This window comes from Carcharhinus amblyrhynchos, chromosome 30 (genome assembly GCF_965287045.1).
Source record: "Carcharhinus amblyrhynchos chromosome 30, sCarAmb.v2.hapA, whole genome shotgun sequence".
Classification (NCBI taxonomy): domain Eukaryota; kingdom Metazoa; phylum Chordata; class Chondrichthyes; order Carcharhiniformes; family Carcharhinidae; genus Carcharhinus; species Carcharhinus amblyrhynchos.
In genome coordinates, this window is record NC_137353.1 from 29,638,396 (window position 1) to 29,661,696 (window position 23,301).

Here is a 23,301-nt window from a genome sequence, read left to right on the forward strand (position 1 = left end):
GGGCTGTAACTTCTACCCAGTGTCTTTGAAAACAGGTGAAATGAAGCTGGTGAGGTTCAGACTGAAAACCCCCTATCTAAATATCGGCTTTCATAAACAATATGACGTGGAGTTGCCGGCGTTGGACTGGGCACGGTTAGAAGTCTCACAGCAGCAGATTAAATTCCAACAGGTTTATTTGGCATCACAAGCTTTCAGAGTGTTGCTCCTTTATCAGGTGAATGTTGGCCAGCAATGCCCATGTCCCACGAATGAATAAAAAAAAGAATTATGTCCATGTGAATAAATGCCATAGTTGCTAACTTTCTGGGACATTTAAGTAAGAGAGAATCTCACCTCCATCATTGGGAAGAAATATGCCCTTTCCAATGTGTAGAGGTACAGGGAAAAGGCAGGGGAATGACACTAAGTCATGATTCTCGTTTGGATGGACATGATGGGCCGAATGGCCCCCTTCTGTGTCGTCACGATTCTGTGACTTCCTTTTGTTACACTGTGTGTACTTATTGCATTGGCATTTCACAATGTGTTTCAATACTTGCAACAAGTCTCAACCTCCTTATGACAGTGCGCAAGGCATCTTCAGAATTACAGGCACACCATCAAGAAGGTGACTAGCAAATCTGTACATTCAGCACACCAGTCCATTGGGTTTTCTGGTATAAGAAAGACAACCACAATTTAAATGTCAAATCATTGTGAACGACTGACGCAAACTGATCTGTAACATCAGCCAGATGGGGCTGACATATTTGGACACTTGCTTCTGTCAGGAGAATAACACATCAACATTAATTATGTGGAACATTGGAGGACACAGTAAAGGTTTGTGTTAATAGTTGGAAGAAGAGAAAGACTCTCGGTTTCGATAACAACTGCAGAATTGCTGTCCCCAGCAGCACTATGCCAAAGATGCAAAGCCAGTTTGGCAAAATTTCCAGAGAGGAGCAAGTACCTGAAGACTGGGGAAAGGTGAGGATACCAATCTTCAAAAAGGGAAGACAAGACTGGGGAACACAGGTTTAAGGTAGAATGGGGAAAGTTTAAAGGAGAGGCAAGTTTTTTTTTACTCAGAATGATAAGTGCCTGCATTGTCAGAGGAGGTGGCAGAAATAATAGCAACATTTAAGAGGCAACTTGACAGATACATGAATAGGCAAGGAATACAGGGATATGGACTGCTTAGAGGCAAAAGGTATTTAGACAAATACAATGTACAAATATATCAGCATAGGTTTGATGGGCCGAAGGGCCTGTTCCCGTGCTGTGATGTCCTATTCTAAGACAGAACAACAACAGGGAATCAGCTAACAAGTATTTTTCGAACAGATATTACAGAGCAGAATGAACAGATGGATAAAAGTGATTCTGTGCAAAGAACAAGCAGGTTTTAGACTCTGATGAAAGCATGATGGATGAATTCTTGTGATAGGAAAGATTTTGGCAAAACACAACATCCATTGTTACAGCAACTTCATACATTTTAACAGCCTTTTGACAGTACATGGCGATAAGGGGTATGGACTGTCTAGACGATGGATGGCATTCCTGAGAAACATGTGGGACTGATAGTGAACATCTGGAACACATCCCTGAGCATTGTCAAATTGGATCGGATACTGATAAAATTGTTTAGAAAAACAGCTGGAGTGAAAAAAGACCCATGCTGTCTGCTCACTCTTTAATCCAATACAGGAAAAAGCAATGATGAAGTTTGCACTTCAAAGATGATATTGGAGGTAATGTCTGGCAAGATTTCAAACAACATCATGTGCTGATGTGAAACACGGTTGCAGGGACAAAGTGATGGGCAGTACATAGAGATTTGGATTATAGGCTAACACAAAGTAGACAAAGATTGCATCGTTCGAAGGTGTCAGGAAATGTACATCTTACTATTGGAGAGGTTACAGTTTAACCATGGCGGCACAGTGGTTAGCACTCCTGCCTCACAGCACCAGGGACCCTGGTTCGATTCCAGCTTGGGTCACTGCCTGTGCAGAGTCTGCACATTCTCCCACCCGCCGCCCGTGTCTGCGTGAGTTTCCTCCAGATGCTCTGGTTTCCTGCCATAATCCAAAGATGTGCAGATTAGGTGGATTGGCCATGCTAAATTTCCCCTTAGTGTCATCCCAAGATGCGTAGGTTAGGGGAATTGGCCGTGCTAAATTCCCCTTAGTGTCCCAAGATGTGTAGGTTAGGGGGATTGGCCATGCTAAATTCCCCTGAGTGTCCCAAGATGTGTAGGTTAGGGGGATTGGCCATGCTAAATTCCCCTTAGTGTCCCAAGATGCATAGGTTAGGGGGATTGGCGATGCTAAATTTCCCCTTAGTGTCCCAAGATGTGTAGGTTAGGGCGACTAGTGTGGTAAATATGTGGGTTTAAGGGGACAGGGGTTGGTTAAGACACTCTGTCGGAGAATTGATGCAGACTCAATGACCTGAATGGCCTCCTTCTGCACTGTAGGCACTCGATGATTAACAGGTGTAAATGTTTATTTAACCCAGTGGGTTGGTGTGAAGAAATGGGAGTTGTGAAGAAGACACCAAAGGATGAACAAAATTGTTTTCTGCTGCTTGGATGAAGCAGAGAATGGAAGAAGGCTAAAGAAATTGTAATGGAAACTAAGGCAAGAGCTCATGAAGTGATGACTCAAACTGCCTCCAACTGCTGGCTTTTAAGTTAGTTTACCCAATCTGCTCCAGGATGTGAGTCAGTTATTAAAACACTCTACAAGGAGTTGCACACCTCGATTTTGACTTCTTTGGGCTGGAGTTTGGTAAACCCAACAGATAAAAGTGGTGAAGAAATTTTGGATCTGTTGGGGAACCGGCCATGCTAAATTGCCCCTTCGTGTCAGGGGGATTAGCAGGGCAAATACGTTGGATTATGGGGAAAGGGCTTGGGTGGGATTGTTGTCAGCGCACGCTTGATGGGCTGAATGGCCTCTCAATACTGTAGGATCCTATGATAAACTGCTGAAAGGCAGAAAATGCAAACTAGCTACCTGCTGTATTGTTGACAATTGGTTTGCTTGTCATGTGTACAGCCGTCTGGTCAGAGGCCCCACGTTATGTAGTGAAACTGCATCCCTCACATTGATCACTCCCAGGAAAATGTCAACAGGCCTGTCCATTGCTTTAACTGTTTGTGGACACTTACTGATGTTGTCCACACTCCTGTATGTCTGAACACAACCTGAGGATGCCCAACTGATTAGTGCTAAAGTCAGATTTGCAGCAGATGACCCATATACAATCATCGTATGGGTGGCATGGTGACACAATGGTTAGCACTGCTGTCTCACAGCGCCAGGGACCCGGGTTCTATTCCCGACATGGGTCACTGTCTGTGTGGAGTTTGCACATTCTCCCCGTGTCTGCGTGGGTTTCCTCCGGGTGCTCCGGTTTCCTCCCACAGTCCGAAAAACATGCATTGGCCATGCTGAATTCTCTCTCAATGTACCCAAATAGGCGCCGGAGTGTGGGCGGCTAGGGGATTTTCACACTAACTTCATTGCAGTGTTAATGTAAGCCTACCTGTGGTACTAATAAATTAAAAAGAAACATAGTTTCAGTACAAAGTGTGTCTCCTACCCTGATGTCAGTGTTTATATCGCCTTTGCTGCAGCTGATGGGAAAGGTACTGAGCTCAAAGTATTCAAAGAGATTCCAACTCATTCAAAAGTGTCGCTGTGTTTAATTCACAGTCCGAAATATACATAGGTGTTCACTGTGGATTGAATAATATCCTGCAGTAGTCCGGTTGACTTGACTTTTTTGTTCTGTGTAAACAGCTTCCCAATCCTTCCGAAATGGAAAGGGGATTTCTGGCTGCAGTACTGAAATATGCGGAGTTGGTTATCAGAGTTATAGGTGCAGATCCTGACTTTGGATGATGCTGTAATATAGGTGATGGAGAGTTGGCAGTCCCTTTTACATCCCTCTGGATTTTTATCTCACAGCACGTTATTGGCATGTTATTTTCCCACTCTGCAGGGCGCTGGAGTGGGACTTGAACCCAGAGATGCCAGATTCTGAGAGTGCTACAGCTAACCCTTGCACATCTAAAGGTCAGTTTGAAAGCAGCTCTCTGTCAATCCAGAACAGAACTGGAATCTGCAGGTTTGCCCAGTTCAATATCACACTGAGCAAGGGGGGAGACGAGAACAAATGATGAATGAATCTGTCAGTATCTCTACTGCGCCTATATAGAAAAAAGACAGGCTTTTCTTTCATTTTATGTGCTTGCTCAACCATTTCAAACTGTTAGAAACGATTTCTAATTTCCAGAGTTGTGATGCCTTAAGTTAATATTGATCTGTGTCAAAAATGTACAGGCGGTGGTGTGCACGAGAAGATTGCTGACTTCCACCTCTGGAATTATGGCAGTGTTTGCCTTTACCTCAGCCACTCCGCAGCTGAAATTTTTATTGAGGTTACTAGCTCCAGACTCAACAAATCTGAATGTTCAATGATGTGAAAGAAAAATACATGAATATGAGACGAGAAAGAATGATCTCTGACCTATCGATCCTGGGTCAAACAATCAAACTGCACTAAACATCACGATCCCCATCACAGCTCATTCATCAGTAGCCTTGTAATCATAGAGTCCTTACAGTGCAGAAGGAGGCCATTCAGCCCATCGAGCCTGCACCAACAATAATCCCACCCAGGCCCTATCCCCGTAACCCCACATATTTATCCTGCTAATCCCCCTGACGCTAAGGGGCAATTTTGCACAGCCAATCAACCTAACCTGCATTTCCAAAGCTTCCACCTGGAGGGAAACCCATGCAGACACAGGGAGAATGTGCAGACTCCGCGCAAACAGTGACCCAAGCCAGGAATCGAACCCAAGCCCCTCGTGCTGTAAGGTAGCAGCGCAAACCACTGTGCCACCATGCTCCACTGGGATCAGGTCATGGATGTACAGTTTGAGGTGGAGACAGCCCCTCATTACGTAATGAGCCCTGGAACTCATACCTGTAACCAAGAGCATGCGACTGTATCCCAGCTCACACTGGGTCCATGCAACTGTATCCCCACTCTCATTGCGTCCTTGTGACTGTATCCCAGCTCACACTGGTGTCCATGTGACTGTATCCCAGCTCACACTGGTCTCCATGCGACTGTATCCCAGCTCACACTGGTCTCCATGTGACTGTATCCCAGCTCACACTGGTGTCCATGCGACTGTATCCCAGCTCACACTGGTGTCCATGCGACTGTATCCCAGCTCACACTGGTGTCCATGTGACTGTATCCCAGCTCACACTGGTGTCCATGTGACCGTATCCCAGCTCACACTGGTGTCCATGCGACTGTATCCCAGCTCACACTGGTGTCCATGCGACTGCATCCCAGCTCACGCTGGTGTCCATGCAACTGTATCCCAGCTCACACTGGTGTCCATGCCACTGTATCCCGGCTCACACTGGTGTCCATGTGACTGTATCCCAGCTTACACTGGTGTCCATGCGACTGTATCCCAGCTCACACTGGTGTCCATGCGACTGTATCCCAGCTCACACTGGTGTCCATGCCACTGTATCCCAGCTCACACTGGTGTCCGTGCGACTGTATCCCAGCTCACACTGGTGTCCATGTGACCGTATCCCAGCTCACACTGGTGTCCATGCGACTGTATCCCAGCTCACACTGGTGTCCATGCGACTGCATCCCAGCTCACGCTGGTGTCCATGCGACTGTATCCCAGCTCACACTGGTGTCCATGCCACTGTATCCCGGCTCACACTGGTGTCCATGTGACTGTATCCCAGCTTACACTGGTGTCCATGCGACTGTATCCCAGCTCACACTGGTGTCCATGCGACTGTATCCCAGCTCACACTGGGTCCATGCGACTGTATCCCAGCTCACACTGGTGTCCATGTGACTGTATCCCAGCTCATACTGGTGTCCATGTGACTGTATCCCAGCTCATACTGGTGTCCATGTGACTGTATCCCAGCTCACACTGGTGTCCATGTGACTGTATCCCAGCTCACACTGGTCTCCATGTGACTGTATCCCAGCTCACACTGGTGTCCATGCGACTGTATCCCAGCTCACACTGGTGTCCATGCGACTGTATCCCAGCTCACACTGGTGTCCATGTGACTGTATCCCAGCTCACACTGGTGTCCATGTGACCGTATCCCAGCTCACACTGGTGTCCATGCGACTGTATCCCAGCTCACACTGGTGTCCATGCGACTGCATCCCAGCTCACGCTGGTGTCCATGCAACTGTATCCCAGCTCACACTGGTGTCCATGCCACTGTATCCCGGCTCACACTGGTGTCCATGTGACTGTATCCCAGCTTACACTGGTGTCCATGCGACTGTATCCCAGCTCACACTGGTGTCCATGCGACTGTATCCCAGCTCACACTGGTGTCCATGCCACTGTATCCCAGCTCACACTGGTGTCCGTGCGACTGTATCCCAGCTCACACTGGTGTCCATGTGACCGTATCCCAGCTCACACTGGTGTCCATGCGACTGTATCCCAGCTCACACTGGTGTCCATGCGACTGCATCCCAGCTCACGCTGGTGTCCATGCGACTGTATCCCAGCTCACACTGGTGTCCATGCCACTGTATCCCGGCTCACACTGGTGTCCATGTGACTGTATCCCAGCTTACACTGGTGTCCATGCGACTGTATCCCAGCTCACACTGGTGTCCATGCGACTGTATCCCAGCTCACACTGGGTCCATGCGACTGTATCCCAGCTCACACTGGTGTCCATGTGACTGTATCCCAGCTCATACTGGTGTCCATGTGACTGTATCCCAGCTCATACTGGTGTCCATGTAGGGAGAAGGTTCCAACGACATCAAAAATCAGGAAAAACATTCAAAGGGAGGAGAACTGAGGAGAAGCTATTAATGGAAGTGTTAGAATTCAAAAATGCAACTGTATCCCCACTCTCATTGCGTCCTTGTGACTGTATCCCAGCTCACACTGGTGTCCATGTGACTGTATCCCAGCTCACACTGGTCTCCATGCGACTGTATCCCAGCTCACACTGGTGTCCATGCCACTGTATCCCGGCTCACACTGGTGTCCATGTGACTGTATCCCAGCTTACACTGGTGTCCATGCGACTGTATCCCAGCTCACACTGGTGTCCATGCCACTGTATCCCGGCTCACACTGGTGTCCATGTGACTGTATCCCAGCTTACACTGGTGTCCATGCGACTGTATCCCAGCTCACACTGGTGTCCATGCGACTGTATCCCAGCTCACACTGGTGTCCATGCGACTGTATCCCAGCTCACACTGGTGTCCATGCCACTGTATCCCAGCTCACACTGGTGTCCGTGCGACTGTATCCCAGCTTACACTGGTGTCCATGCGACTGTATCCCAGCTCACACTGGGTCCATGCGACTGTATCCCAGCTCACACTGGTGTCCATGTGGCTGTATCCCAGCTCATACTGGTGTCTATGTGACTGTATCCCAGCTCATACTGGTGTCCATGTAGGGAGAAGGTTCCAACGACATCAAAAATCAGGAAAAACATTCAAAGGGAGGAGAACTGAGGAGAAGCTATTAATGGAAGTGTTAGAATTCAAAAATAGGTACAAAAACTAGCATAAGGGGATTTTACCTGGAGGCTTGTAATATTTGAAACAAGGTAAATGAGTTGACGGCAGAAATCATTGCGAACGAGTATGGTTTGGTGGCCATTACAGAGACATGGTTGCCAGATCGTCACGACTGGAAGTTGAATATCCAGGGGTGTCAATCTGTTCACAGGGACCGACAGGAAGGTCAGGGAGGGGGTGTAGCTCCGATATTTAAGGATGACATCAGGGCGGTAGTGAAAGATGATATAGGTTCTATGAAAAAAGAGGTTGAATCCATTTGGGTGGAAATTAGGAATAGTGAGGAGAAAAAGTCACTTATAGGCATCGTCTATAGGCTACCAAATAATAACATAATGATGGGGGGGGTGAGAAATAAACAAAGAAATAACTGATGCCAGTAAAAATGGTACAGCAATTATCATGGGGGATTTTAATCTGTATATCAATTAGTCAAACCAGGTTGGCCAAGGCAGCCTTGAGGAGGAGTTGATAGAATGTATCCGCGATAACTTCCTTGAACAGTATGTAATGGAGCCAATGAGGGAGCAAGCTATCCTAGATCTGGTTCTGTGTAGTGTATGGGAATTATTAATGATCTTACAGTTAGGGATCCTCTCGGAAGAAGCGATCGCAGTATGGTTGAGTTTAAAATACAGATGGAGCGTGAGAAGGTAAAACCCAACACCAGTGTCTTGTGCTTAAACAAAGGAGACTACAAAGGGATGAGGGAGGATTTGGCTAAGGTAGACTGGGAGCAAAAACTTTATGGTGGGACAATTGGGGAACAATGGAGGACTTTCAAAGTGATCTTTCACAGTGCTCAGCAAAAGTATATACCAGTGATAAGGAAGGAGTGTAGAAAAAGGGATAATCAGCTATGGATATCTGAGAAAATAAAGGAGGGTATCAAATTGAAAGAAAATGCATACAAAGTGGCAAAGATTAGTGGGAACATAGAGGACTGGGGAATCTTTAAAGGTCAGCAGAAAGCCATGAAAAAAACTATAAAGAAAGATAAGATGGATTATGAAAGTAAATTAGCTCAGAACATAAAAACAGATAGCAAAAGTTTTTACAAACATATAAAACAAAAAAGAGTGCTTAAAGTAAACATTGGTCCTTTAGAGGATGAGAAGGGGGATGTAATAACTGGGAAGGAGAAAATGGCTAAAGTATTGAAAAGGTGTTTTGAGTTGGTCTTCATAATGGAAGACACAAATAACATGCCAAAAATTGATGACAGGAAGGCAGGTGAGAACCTAGAATCTATCATTATCGCGAAAGAGGTAGTGTTGAGCAAGTTAATGGGGGCTAAAGGTAGACAAGTCTCCTGGCCCTGATGGACTGCATCCCAGGGTACTAAAAGAGATGGCGGGAGAAATAGCAAATGCACTAGTGGTAATCTACCAAAATTTGCTGGACCCTGGGGTGGTTCCCGCAGATTGGAAAACAGCAAATGTGACGCCAAACATAAGACAAGATTAATCCTGGATCTGCCATGTTTAGATGAACTCTTGGCTGTGGAAATAGGCCAGCAAATGTGACTGTGGCTGTGTAACAGGAACAATTAAAGATATTTCACTCAGGAGAGTAACACTCCTATGACATGAGCAAGATTGATTGCCCCAGTTATCAACAGCGGAGTCACTCAAAGCAACAAAGCACATAACTAAAGATTAATGTCAACTTTATATTTAAAAAACAGTTTTATGAAACTGCTCAGGCCATTGTTAGAATAAGTAACAGTGGGCAGATAAATGGACTAATCTGTTTCCAATGACTGCTTAAAGGTGGAACGTATTTCTTGTAGTTATTTTCCAAGGATAATACATTGGCAAGTTGTGACTTCTGCGTGTATCTGCATGCTGTCTATTCAGGTGAATTATTGTTCAACAGACAATAGGAAGTCGAATTATCGCCCAGAGAGCTGTTGCATGTTTTGACACTTGCCTTCTTGATACGCGGAGTGTTTCACTGCATCAGTGAATTCAGTGAAAAGGGTTGTACGAAAATTGTGCTGTTCAAAGGATCTGACTGAATCTTTTAGTCATTTGAAATGAAGCTTAACCTCCCACCATGATGATTTCTGTCATAAATTATGGATTTGTTTCCAATTCTCCCTCCTTTCCTTTCTTGAAGATTCAGGCTCTGGAGATGATTCAATGTGTGCTGACTAGCGGACTCTCTCATCTACCTGAACAAAGTGGTGACTTGCTGTATGGGTTTTGACAATGGAAGTCTGCTGTGAATCATGGAAACATAAAAACAAGAGGCAGGAGTAGGCCATTTGGCCCCTCAAGCCTGCTCCGCCATTTGTTTTGATCATGGTTGATCATCAAGTTCATTATCCTGATCCTCCCTTCCTCCCACATCCCTTGATCCCTTTAACTCCAAGAACTGTAACTAATTTCTTCTTGAAATCACGCAACATTTTAACCTCAACTACATTCTGTGGTAGTGAATTCCACACATTCACCACCCTCTGGGTGAAGAAATTTCTCCTTACCTCAGTGCTAAAACATTTACCCCTTATCCTAAAACTATGACCCCTCATTCTGGACTCCCCCGCCATTGGGAACATTTTTTCTGAATCTACCCTGTCTAATCCTGTTCGAATTTTGTAAGTTTCTATGGGATCCTCTCTCACTCTTCTCAACTCCAATGAATATAATCCTAACCAGCTTAGCCTCTCCTCATATGACAGACCTGCCATCCCAGGAATCAGCCTGGTAAACCTTTGCTGCACTCCCTTTATAGCAAGGACATTTTTCCTTAGATAAGGACAACAAAACTGCACACAGTACTCCAGGTGTGGATTCACAACTGTGTGCATCACCACTGCCTGATCCTGTATTTACTGAAAGTCGACATTTTTATGTATATATATTTAAATATTAAACCCGCCTACATAAAGTTCATTTGGATCAAACCATAGAACATTACAGCATGGTAAGCTATTGTACCTGTGAACTCAGCAATCTTTGAAGGAGTTATCTAATTTGTTCCATTTCTACATTCTTTCCTCATAGCCCTGCAACTGCCCCAGCTGGACTATGGTGTACATTTTTGGGTGCCACACTATAGAATGTGAACGAATTGGAGAGGGTGCAGAAGAGGTTGACAAAAATGTTTCCTTGGATGGGAAACTTCAGTTATGAGGATAGATTAGAAATTGGGACTGTTCCCCTTGGAGAAAAGAAAGCTAAGAGGAGAGTTGATAGAGATGTTCAATATCATGAGGAGCTGGACAGAGTAGGTAGGGAGAAACTGTTCCTGCTTGTAAATGGTTCGAGAATGAGAGGGCACTGACTTAAAGTGATTGGAAAAGTAAGCAAACGTGATGTGAGAAAAAAAACTATCTGGAATTAAGGATTTATCGATGACCATGAACTCATTGTTGGAAAAGCCCATCTGGTTCACGAATGTCCTTGATGGAAGGAAATCTTATCTGATTTGAGCTATTCCAGAGCCACAGCAAGCAAGTGTTTGGGGTACGGAATGCACTGCCTGGAAGTGCGGTTGGAGGTAGGTTCAATTGAGGCATTCAGAAAGGCATTAGATGATTATTTGAATGGAAACAATGTGCAGAGATCAGCAAGAGAATGGCATTATACTTGTTTGGAGAACTGGTGCAGCCACAATGGGCTGAATGGCCTCTTTCTACATCGTAAGAATTTTACGATTCCTTCTCTTTAACTATTCATCCAATTCTGTTTTGTAAATTACCATTGAATCTGCTTCTTCCACTCATTCATGCCATGTTTAACAGATCATAACATTTTGCATAATATAATTCTCATCTCACTTCAAGTTCCTTTGACAATTACCTCCACTCTGTGTCCTCTGGCTAATGATTCATATGTCACTTTATTTACTCTATCAAAACAATTTAATTTTGAACGCCTTTATTGAATTTTCCTAGAACATTGATTGCCCTGAGGAGAAGAATCCCATCTTCTCTACTCTGCACACGTAACCGAGATCCCTCAATCCTGAGTCCATCCGCGTAAACCTTCCCTGCTCCCCTTTCCAAGGCTTTGACACCCTTTCCGGAATTTGGTGTCCAGAATTACTTCAGTTGAGGCCTAACTTTTTTTTATTCATTCGTGGGACATGGCCGGTTGGCCATCATTTATTGCCCATCACTGGTTGCCCTTTGAAACTAAGTTATTTCAGAGGGCAGTTGAGGGTCAACCATATTGCTATGGTTCTGGAGTCACGTGTAGGCCAGGTCAGATAAGGACAGCAGATTTCCCTCCATAAAGGACATTGGTGAGCTGAATGGGTTTTCAATGACAATTGACAATGGTTTCATGGTCATCAGTAGATACTTAATTCCAGATTTTTTTTACTGAATTCAAATTCCTTTTGCTGTGGTGGGATTTGAACCCGGGCCCCCAGAACATTGGGTGGGATTTTATCGCCTTGCTCAGGTGAAATTCCCACCCAAAGTCCATGGAGACTTTCTCCATTGTGTCATGGGTTTCCTCTGGGTGCTCTGGTTTCCTCCCACAGTCCAAAGATGTGCGGATTAGGTTGATTGGCCGTGCTAAGAAATTGCCCCTTGGTGTCCTGAGATGCATAGGTTAGAGGGATTAGTGGGTTAAAATATGTAGGGATATGGGGATAGGGCCTGGGTGGGATTGTGTTTGGTGCAGACTCGATGGGCCGAAGGGACTCTTTCTGTATTAAATAGTTTCTATGATGATTCTATGAGAATTCCATTGTCGGATACTCACCTGCTCCGATTCTTCGAGGTGGCAGAATTCTGGCCATTAGCTGAGTTTCTGGATTACTAATGATTTATAACTTCCCTGCTTTTGAGCTGACTGCTTATATTTCTAAAACTCGAGATGCCGTATGCTTTTTTTAAAAAAAATGGGCTGCCACTTTCAATGCAAACCTCCAGATTTCTCCTGCTGTTCTCCCCCATTGATCGCGGCACTCTCCCTGTGACTGCCAAACTCAGAAAATCATGTCGACTGTGGGCCTGCTAGCTCTCAGGCTGCGCTGAGACTCAGGGGAGATACCTGATGCCAGGGTCCTCAAACTGTCCAGAACAATGTGAGCAACTTTCCCGTAATGCTGGATGAGAAGGTGCCTCGGTAATGGTGGCAATCCACTTGGTTTTTGTACAAAGTAAACATACTCACATTACACATCTTGAGGCACAAATCTTTCCTCCCAGCAAAGACACAAACATTCATACCGAAGCAGTTCTGGTTTTCCATTTTTGACGATTTCAGGCCATCATTTCGTGAGGCTTTAACACTGACAAGATGGTCAATGGCTTTGTTGAGTGTCACGATTGTGCACTTGCTGTCCAGCTCCTTCATTAAGAAGTCTCACCACACCAGGTTAAAGTCCAACAGGTTTATTTGGCAGCACGAGCTTTCGGAGCACCACTCCTTCATCAGGTGAGTGGGAGCTCTGTTCACAAACAGGGCATATACAGACACAAACTCAATTTCCAAGATTATGGTTGGAGTGCGAGTCTTTATAGGTAATCAAGTCTTTACAGGGACAATGTGAGTGAAGAGAGGGTTAAGCACAGGTTAAAGAGGTGTGAATTGTCTCCAGCCAGGACAGTTAGTGAAATTTTGCAAGCTCAGGCAAGTCGTGGGGGTTACAGACATGAACCCAAGATCCCGGTTGAGGCCGTCCTTGTGCGTGCTGAACTTGGCTGTCAGTCTCTGCTCAGCGATCCTGCGTTGTCGTGAACACTTCAGCAGTCACGGGCATTCAGCCTCTCATCTTCGGGTAAGCGTTCTCTAAGGTTAAATCACTACCGGTCAGCTCTCCCACCTCAATGGGGAGAACAGCCTATGGTCATCAGGGCCAATGGTGACTTGACCTTTAAGGGTGATATTGTGCAGATGGTGTCAAAGTTGAGAGGTCAAGTGAGGACTGACGGCAAGCTAACTGAGAATGCAGAGCTCTGTTGTATCTGGCTTGTGTTCTGAGCGCTCTCCCTCATGATAATGAAGCTTGGATAACTTATGCAAGTCAAGAAAAGTGGCTGAACAGCTCCCACCAGATAGGTATTGGGAATTGAATCATAGAATCTATTCTACAGTGCAGCAGGAGGCCATTCAGTCCATCACGTCTGGACCGACTCTCTAACAGATCGTCTTACCAGGCCCACCCCATGGCCTACCCCGTAGCCTCTGTGCATTTATCCTGCTACTCGCCCTAACCTATACATGGAATCCCTGCAGTGCAGAAGGAGGCCATTCAGCCCATCGAACCTGCACCAACCACAATCCCACCCTATTCCCATAACTCCACATATTTACCCTGCTAATCCCCTGACACCAAGGGACAATTTAGCACGGCCAATTAACTTAACCTGCACATCTGTGGAATGTGGGAGGAAACCAGAACACCCGGAGGAAACCCACGCAGACATGAATGGGTAACTTAATGTGGCCAATCTACCTACCTGCACATCTCCTGGCGAGACGGAGTGCCGAATAAGGAGGTACACCGGTGTGCTGGAGCGCTTGGCATGTTTGCCCTCTTGAGTCAGCAGTGACCCCATTGATGAGTAATGTGAGCAGAATGGATGGCAGCTGCATCCCTGAGTAACCACCCGTTGGTGAGGCCACTGCCAGAGTGCCTGGAGTCAAGCAGGCAGGAATAGAGTCATAGAACAATATAGCATGGAAACAGGCCCTTCAGCCCAACTGGTCCATGCCGACATTGGTTCCCTCCCAGCCAGTGCCAATTGCCTGCGTTTGGCTCATATCCCTCTAATCCTTTCCCATCCATGTACTAATTTAAATGCTTTTTAATCAAAGTTGTTGGAATCACAGGCACAATGAGTGAGTTTGCAGATGTTATAAAATGGTAGAAGTTGATGGGCTTCAAGACCAAAGATGATGAACGACAGTGAGATTTCAATATTTGTATTGAATTAAACGTGGGGATTGAACAGGGGAAATTGAAATTGAATGGCATGGAAAAAGACCAGAAGACATCATAGAAGACCCCAGTGGTAGAATAGAGGGTCCAATCGAAGGAGTGAAGAACATTCGGTCTCGGGCCAACGTTATGTCAGCTGTGGAAGGGATTACCACTCATCAATCGATCTCAGCAGCTATAATAGATGATGTTCAGTAGCTGCTGTGTGCAGCTCATTATCATATCTACAGCACAGAAGGAGGCCATTCAGCCCATCAAGCCTACACCGATAACAATCCACCCAGGTCCTATCCACATAACCCCAAATACTTACTCCGCCAGTCCTCCTGACACTAAGGGGCAATTTACCATAGCCTAAACTGCACATCTTTGAACTGTGGGAGGAGACTGGAGCACCTGGAGGAAACCCACACCGACACGAGGAGAATGTGCACACTCTAAAAGACAGTGACCCAAGGCTGGAATTGAACCCAGGTCCCTGGTGTTATGAGGCAGCAGTGCCAACCATTGTGCCACCGTGCCACTACATGGCATTTGAAGATGCTTTCACTGACCTTGAATACTTATGTGACGTTATCGAACACCTTGTAGTTAAACATCCAGATCCTTCAAGCTCAACGTCTGACTTCTACAGCTATCCACTCTCATCTCCTTCTCAGCATGCCTGGGATCTCCTGCTGATATAGAGAACGTCCTCCACTTCTTTCCTCCATCCAGTGTAATGTCTGAAAGTCCTGGTGCTTGTGTTATCCCATTCATTGCCTCATCCTCAAATCTCCTGAAGAACATGGCAACAAGAGTAACCTCTTTAACCTCTTGAGTCTGTTCTGCCATTCACCTTTTCCTGATATCCAGTTATCGAAAATCTATCAATCTCAGACTTAAAACTGGGACGAATGCAATTTTAAGAAAAGAGGTTATTTATTCTCGCAGTCCAACAAGCTGGGGTGGCACAGTGGGTGGCACTGCTGCCTCATAGCTCCAGGGGCTGGAGTTCAATTCCGGCCTCAGGAGACTGTGTGGAATTTACAAATTCCCCCCATGTCTGCGTGGGTTTCCTCCCACAGTCCAAAGATATGCAGGTTAGGTTGATTGGCCATGCTAAATTGCCCCTTAATGTCCAGAGATGTGTAGGTTGGGTGGATTAGCCATGCTAAATTGCCCCTTAATGTCCAGAGATGTGTAGGTTGGGTGGATTGGCCATGTTAAATTGCTCTTTAGTGTCCAGAGATGTGTAGGTTGGGTGGATTGGCTATGCTAAATTGCCCCTTAGTGTCCAGAGATGTGTAGGTTGGGTGGATTGGCCATGCTAAATTGCCCCTTAGTGTCCAGAGATGTGTAGGTTGGGTGGATTGGCCATGTTAAATTGCTCTTTAGTGTCCAGAGATGTGTAGGTTGGGTGGATTGGCTATGCTAAATTGCCCCTTAGTGTCCAGAGATGTGTAGGTTGGGTGGATTGGCTATGCTAAATTGCCCCTTAGTGTCCAGAGATGTGTAGGTTGGGTGGATTGGCTATGCTAAATTGCCCCCCATTGTCAAGGATATTCGCAGAGTAAACAAGTGGGATCACGAGGATCGGACCTGGGTGGGATTGTTGTTGGTACAAGCTTGATGGGCCGAGTGGCTTCCTTCTGCACTGTAGGGATTCTATGACTCTAAGCTCTCACAGTAACTCACACAGGCTGCTGGTGTGTAGATTATACATATACCTTCTAGATAACCCAGAGTAGCAGCCTTGTACTTCTCTCCAAACTATCCGTGTATTTATTTCCAGCTGCGTGTTCTATGAAAGCTGCTGCAGTTTAGTGGTCTCGGTAGAATGGGCATGTCAATGAGATTCCTGTGGTGTGAGGAACAGCTGCCAAGTTGAGCATAGGTTTGTGCAGTGGTAGTGGGAGCAATTGCCTCTATAATTGGAACATGCTCGATGAAATGGAAGCAAAACCAACATCTTGAACTACCTTGTGTGATGTGCAACACAGTTCCTACCACTAAACGGTGAGGAAGTATTTGCAGGATGACATTTGAGCATTCCCCTACTCCCCCCAACAACTGTGCTGAGTTAATTTGGTTATTGACAGACAACACCCTGTCAGTCGAAAGAGATGCGGCTCTTGAATAACGAGGAGTATTTAGGTTGTCAACTGAAGGATTGTTTGTTGCTGTTTCTCATCCTGCACTTAGTGGTGCATTAAGGCAGACTTTCATCGGTTTCTATGGCTAGGAATTTTCTGGAACAGGTGGCTAGTCTGTTGCCAGGGGCTAATGGCTTGAGGGGCACTAATTCACATTAAGCAGGGCTTAGCCACGGTAAATCTTTGCGGTTACAGAGTTAGGGTGGGGATGGGGCCTAGGTAAGATACTCTGTCAGAGAGTGGGTGCAGATTTGTTGGGCTGGAAGTCCTTTTGTGCACTGTAGGGATTCTAAGATTATTATTGTAGCTAGATGCAATGAAGATAAATTTCTTTAGTCTGGGAAAATATCCCTCCCCTTTCTGACCCACAAGCAGTGTAAAAAATGCACTTTCTGTGTCGATCCAGTCCTCCTCACTTCCTTTTGCTTGCTTAGATTGTCAAAGCTCGTGAAACTTGAGATGTAAGTGCTAAGAAAAGTCATTGTCAGCTGTTAGAACTGATGATCTGCTGCCTCTCACCACCAGTCATTGGCACGTTTGGAAGGATTTGTAGGTTGGTTCTCAGCCTGTATGACCTCGTTATGAACATACCTTCCTTGGCCATCAAGCCCTGTGGTGGGACTCAGAGTATTGAGTACAGGAGTTGGGACATGATGTTACAACGGTACAAGGTATTGGTAAGGCCACATTTGGAGTACTGCGTACAAATCTGGTCATCCTGCTATGGGAAGGATGTCATTAATCCAGAAAGGGGGCAGAAGAGATTTATAAGGATGTTACCAGGATGGGAAGGTTTGAATTATAAGGAGAGGCCGAATAGGCTGGGACTTTTCTCCCTGGAGCGTAGGAGGATGAGGGGTGACCTTATAGAGGATTATAAAATCATGAGGGGCAAAGATAAGGTGAATAGTGGAGGTCATTTCCCCAGGGCAGGAGAGTCCAAAACTAGAAGGCATAGGTTTAAAGTGAGAGGGGAAATATCTAAAAGAGACCTGAGGGGCAACTTTTTCTCACAGAGGGTGGTGTGTGTATGGAACGAATTGCCAGCAGAGGTGATAGAGGTGGGTACAATTACAACATTTAAAAGACATTTGGACAAGTACATGGATGGGAAAAGTTTAGAGCGATATGGGCCAAACACAGGCAAATGGGACTAGATCAGATTAGGAAATCTGATTGCAAGGACGAGTTGGGCCGAAGGGCCTGTTTTGTTGCTGGATATCTCTATGACTTGAAACTGGAGCTTCTGGCTCAGAGGCAGGGACGCTATCCACTGTGCCACAGGACCTAAAGAGGTACTTAATAATCTCACAATTCATATTTTTACTTCAAGACTTTCATTCCAGTCAAATTAAAGTCAAGATCAATGTGCTTTCAGGCTGCATCTGAAATTCCAAATTCAATCCTTAGGGGGACAGTGCAGACATGGGTAATGAAGCTGATCTCTTATCAGTGAGAAGCGTGATGATTAATGACACGATAGACAGGCATCTTCAGCTTTGAAATGAGGCATCTCTGAAGGAACTTCAAAGCGATATCGGATACTCAACAGGATAACGAATTTCAACTGGAAGCAATACGTTCAGGGCAACAACACAATAGAGTATAAATTGGCTGTTGCGAAGGGTGAGGTTCAGAGACTATCACACAGAGGGAACGAATGGCAATTGGAGCTTGCTAGGAATTGTGGGTGGGAGCCAAGACAATGGATTAATTTAGGAAGGCGCTGATTGAGCGAGGTCAGTTGAGTGGACGGGTTTTCTTCATTCAGCCCTATCTGTGAACGTACAAAACAGGACAATATAAGAGGAAAAACAACTTGTACCCAAAGGGTGACAATCTGAGAAGATAATACTGCTTCCAATATGGGAACGGAATCTGACTTAAAAAAAATGTATAAGCTCATTATGAACACGATTCATCAATTTCTCTACACAAAGAACACACAAAGAAACAAAGTCATCAACTGGGCCAGGGATATATCTGTCTCTGGGTGCCGGTGTCAGTGCTATTGGCTCCCGCTGTTGTGCAATGTTAACAGGGCAACAAGGGAATTTCTGGAACAGCACAATGGAATATTTATGAGGCATCCTATTGTTACTATGCACTTTCATAATGTATTTTCTGCATGAATCTCCACTTAACTCTGAATGTTACTCAACAAGCCTCAGCTATACGTGTGATTTGGTGATAATAGTCATGAAGGTATTCAGTCCAGTGTTGGTGGACAATCCAGTGTTGGCAGTTAATCCAGTGCTGGTAGACAATCCAGTGCTGGTGGTGAATCCAGCACTGACAGTCAATCTAGTGATGGTGGACAATCCAGTGCTGATAGATAATCCAGTGCTGGTAGACAATCCAGTGCTGGCAGTTAATCCAGTGTTGGTGGACAATCCAGTGCTGGTAGCTAATCCAGTGTTGGTGGACAATCCAGTGCTGGTAGCTAATCCAGTGCTGGTGGACAATCCAGTGCTGGCAGTTTAATCCAGTGCTGATAGACAATCTAGTAAGCGCACCATGTGATTATAACATGATTGAATTTTGTACTGAGTTTGCGGGAGAGAGAAGTGGGTCCAAGACTAGTGTTTTAAGCTTAAATAAAGGCAATTATGAGGGCTGGCTAAGGTGAATTAGGAAATTAGGTTAAGGAATAGGTCCTTAGACATGTGTGGGACATTTAAGAAGATACTTCATAAACTGCCAAGCATCCTTTAAAAAGTATCTGGATGAGCACTTGGAACATTATAAACAGCTGAGTGCTGGCAGACGGGACTAGGTGAGAGTTCAGGTATTTCTAATGTGTCGGTGCAGACTTGATGGGCTAAAGGGTCTCTTCTGTGTCGTTATGATTCTACGACATGGCAAAGTTACATTCCAGTAAGAAAGAAAGACTTCAGGGGAAGGATGTAACATTTGTGACTAACTAATGAAGTTAAAGATAGTATCACAATAGATAATAACGTAGAGACCAGAAGATTGGATCGAATATAAAAACAGCAAAAGATAACTAAAAACAGGGAGAAATATGGAGGAGAGTGAATCTTGGGAATTAATTATGGAAATACGGAAAGGGCGAATGCATTGAACAGATATTTTCTGTACACATTCACTGTAGAAAACACAAATAACATCCAATGAATAATTGTAAACCAAGAGGTGAAACGGAAAGAGGAACAAAAAACAATTGTAATCACCAGGGAAAATGTACTGAAGTGTTCTGAGAATATCATTAGAACTCAAAGCTGACAAGTCCCCAAGTCCTCGTGGAACTCAGCCTAGAAATCAAACATGCGTTGGTGTTAATTTTCCAAAATTCCCAAGGACCCTTCAGATTGGAAAATAGCAAACCTAAAATAGCAAAAGGGATAAAAGGATAACCAGTAGATGTGGTGAACTTGTGGGTAAAATATGTAGGGATATGGGGGTGGGGGCTGGGTGGGATGAGCCCCAAGAATGAAGGGTCACCTTATCGAAACATGTAAGATCCTGAGGGGACTTGACAGGGTGGATGCTGAGAGGACGTTTCCTCCTGTGGGAGAGACCAGAAGTAGAGTAGCACAGTTCAAAATCAAGGGGTTTCCCATTTAAGATGGAGATGAGGAGAACTTTTTTCTCTCAAGAGGGTCATTAGTCTGTGGAACTGTCTTCCCCAGAGAGCAGTGGAGGCCGGGTCAGTGAATATTTTTAAGGCTGAGTTAGCGAAATTCTTGGCTGACAAAGTGGAGGGGTGGGGGTCAAAGGTTACAGGGAATAGACAGCAAAGCAGAAGCCACCATCACATCAGCCTCGATCTAATCGAATAGTCGAGCGGGCTCGGGGACCAAGTGGCCAACTCCTACTTCTAATTCAGATGTTTGTATGACCCAGGTGTTGCTGAATGATGGACGTCACAGGATGTTAGCAGATGAGCTACAGTGGATAAGCAAGGATGGCAGAAGATAGACAAACATGACAGAACATACCAGCTGATCTCCTGGTGTATCTTTCATGGAAACGTTGAAGATTGAAGCAGGACGAGGCCATTTAGCCCTTCGAACCTGCTGTGCCATTCATCACGATCATGGCTGATCATCCAACTCAACAGCCTAATCCTGCTTTCTTCCCATAAATTTTAAACCCATTCACCCCAAGTGCTATATCCAGCTGTCTTTTGAATACATTCGATGTTTTGGCATCAACTACTTCCTCTGGTAATGAATTCCACAGGCCCAACACTCTTTGGGTGAAGAAATGTCTCCTCATCTCCATCCTAAATGGTTTACCCCGAATCCTCAGACTATGACCTCTGTTTCTGGACTCTCCCACCATCAGGAACATCCTCCCTGCCTCTACCCTGCTTAGTCCTGTTAGAATTTTACAAGTCTCTATGAGATCCCCCCCTCATTCGTCTGAACTCCAGTGAAAACAATCCTAACCTAGCCAATCTCCCCTTGTACATTAGTCCCACCATCCCTGGAATCAGCCTGGTAAACCTTCGCTGCACTCCCTCGAGAGCAAGAACATCCTTCCTCAGAAAAGGGGATGATAACTGCGCACAATATTCTAAGTGTGGCCTCATTAAGGCCCTGTATAATTGCAACAAGACATCCCTGCTCCTGTATTCGAAACCTTTCGCAATGAAACTCTTTCAGGGGTTTTGTGGTATAAAATTCAAATATCCAGGTTCTGAATTCTTCACTTGTAACAATGGTGTCCTTGGCTGTGCCTGAACTAAGAAGATCCCAGCAACCAATGCTCATGAATCAAGTAGAATTTATTAATGTTACCCCTCAAGGCTCTTGAATGTTGACAGCAGAGATGGTGGCTTTCTTTTTCTGTTTCTGAAGCAGTTTTGAACTGGGTTGCTGAAGATTTACACCACAGAAACGATGGTGGAACTGTGCCAAGGAAAGCTCAAGAGTTTTTAACTTTTACTCTTAATTCAGACAGTTCCTAATCCCTTACTAAGAAATAATCCAAATTAACCTTCATCATTGGCTAGAAGTATTGGTGAGCAGATGCCACTCCACCTCTGAACTGAGCAACCTTGAGACGACTGTCTATCTCGTATTTTAACCATAGAATCCCTATGGGACACAAAGAGGCCATTCAGCCCATTGAGTTTGAACCAACTCTCTGAAAGGATGTCCCATCCAGACCCTCCCCTCCACCCTCTCCCTGTAACCCTGCCCAATTTTCATGGCTAATCCATCTAATTTACACATCTCGGGACACTAATTTAGCACGGCCAAACCACCTAACCTGCACACCTTTGGACTGTGGGAGGAACCTGGAGGAAACCCAGGGAAGAACGTGCTGACTCTGCACAGACGGTGACCCAAGGCTGGAATCGAACCCGGATCCCTGATGGTGTGAGGCAGCAGTGCTAACCACTGTGTCGCCCTTCTTTATAGTCAATTAAAAAGGCCTTGAATTGAACATAGTGGACAGTTCCCCACTCCCCCCGCCGTGGTGTGTTTTGTGGCAGTAGAGGTGGCCCGCCATTGGCCGACAGTGGGATCTTCCAGTCCCGTCGCTGCCAATGGGGTTTCCCATTGTTTGCACCCTCTGCCGCTGGGGAATCGGCGATGGGGGATGTCACCATCTGTGGGAATGGAAGAATCCACCAACAAGAACAGCGGCAATATCCCACCCAGTGTAACTAATGCAGATACCGCTGCTTAAATCCAAACCTTTTAGCAGCTTTCAGGTGCTTCAGCTCATCAAGCGAGTGTTTTCCTGTTCCAGGGCTTCCTTGACTATTAATGACCTCATTAGCAGAAATTCAAACTGAATTATTCAACTTCGGTGAAGATAAAATCCATGAAACTCTGCTTCAAACCAAAATGAAATCCCTTAAGAATTTAACATGATCAAAATCGTACATTGGCAGGCGTAGCTACAAGAAGCAGCAATTAGCATTGAAGAGAAGGAAAGACAGGTTAATATTTGGATAAGATTGTTCCTTAAAAGCAGATCCTCAGTTTTGCTTTAAAACATTGATTAACACTTGTCCTATCGAATCTGCTGATTTTTTTCCCCCCCTCTTCGGTTGTCAAGGGAAACTGATACGAGAAGGCAGGTTTGGCACGGTCATATTCTGTCAATCAGAAAGCTTCAACTGCATACAACTGAAGTTTTATTTCTACATTTCATTAAGTAGCCAAAAATGATTCAACTCTCAGATCTAAACATTAACCTCAGTTCAGCATCTTTGAAGAATTGTTTTCTTGGCTGCATATAAGACAAGCTATTTCCTTTCATTTGATTTGATGTATTTGTTGCTCCCAATACGGTCCTCTCTACATTGGAGAGACTAAACACAGACTGGGTGTCCACTTTACGGGAGGCCCTCGCTCAGTCCGCAAGCATGATGCCCACCCTTCGCTAGCCTTTTCAGCCCACCACCTTGCTCTCATGCTCACATACCCACGCTCCAGTGAAGCCCAATGCAAACAGAAGGAACAACACCTCACCTTCCGATTGAGTCCTGAGGCCTGTAACATGATTAATGTTGGCTCCAACAACTTTAGATCGTGAACTTTCTCCTCCATCTTGTCCCTTTTTATGTTTCTTTTTCTTTCTTTGTCCAAATGCAAACTCCCTCCCACACTGGGCCATCTGCCACTTGTTGTTCAGTTTTTCTTACACTGAA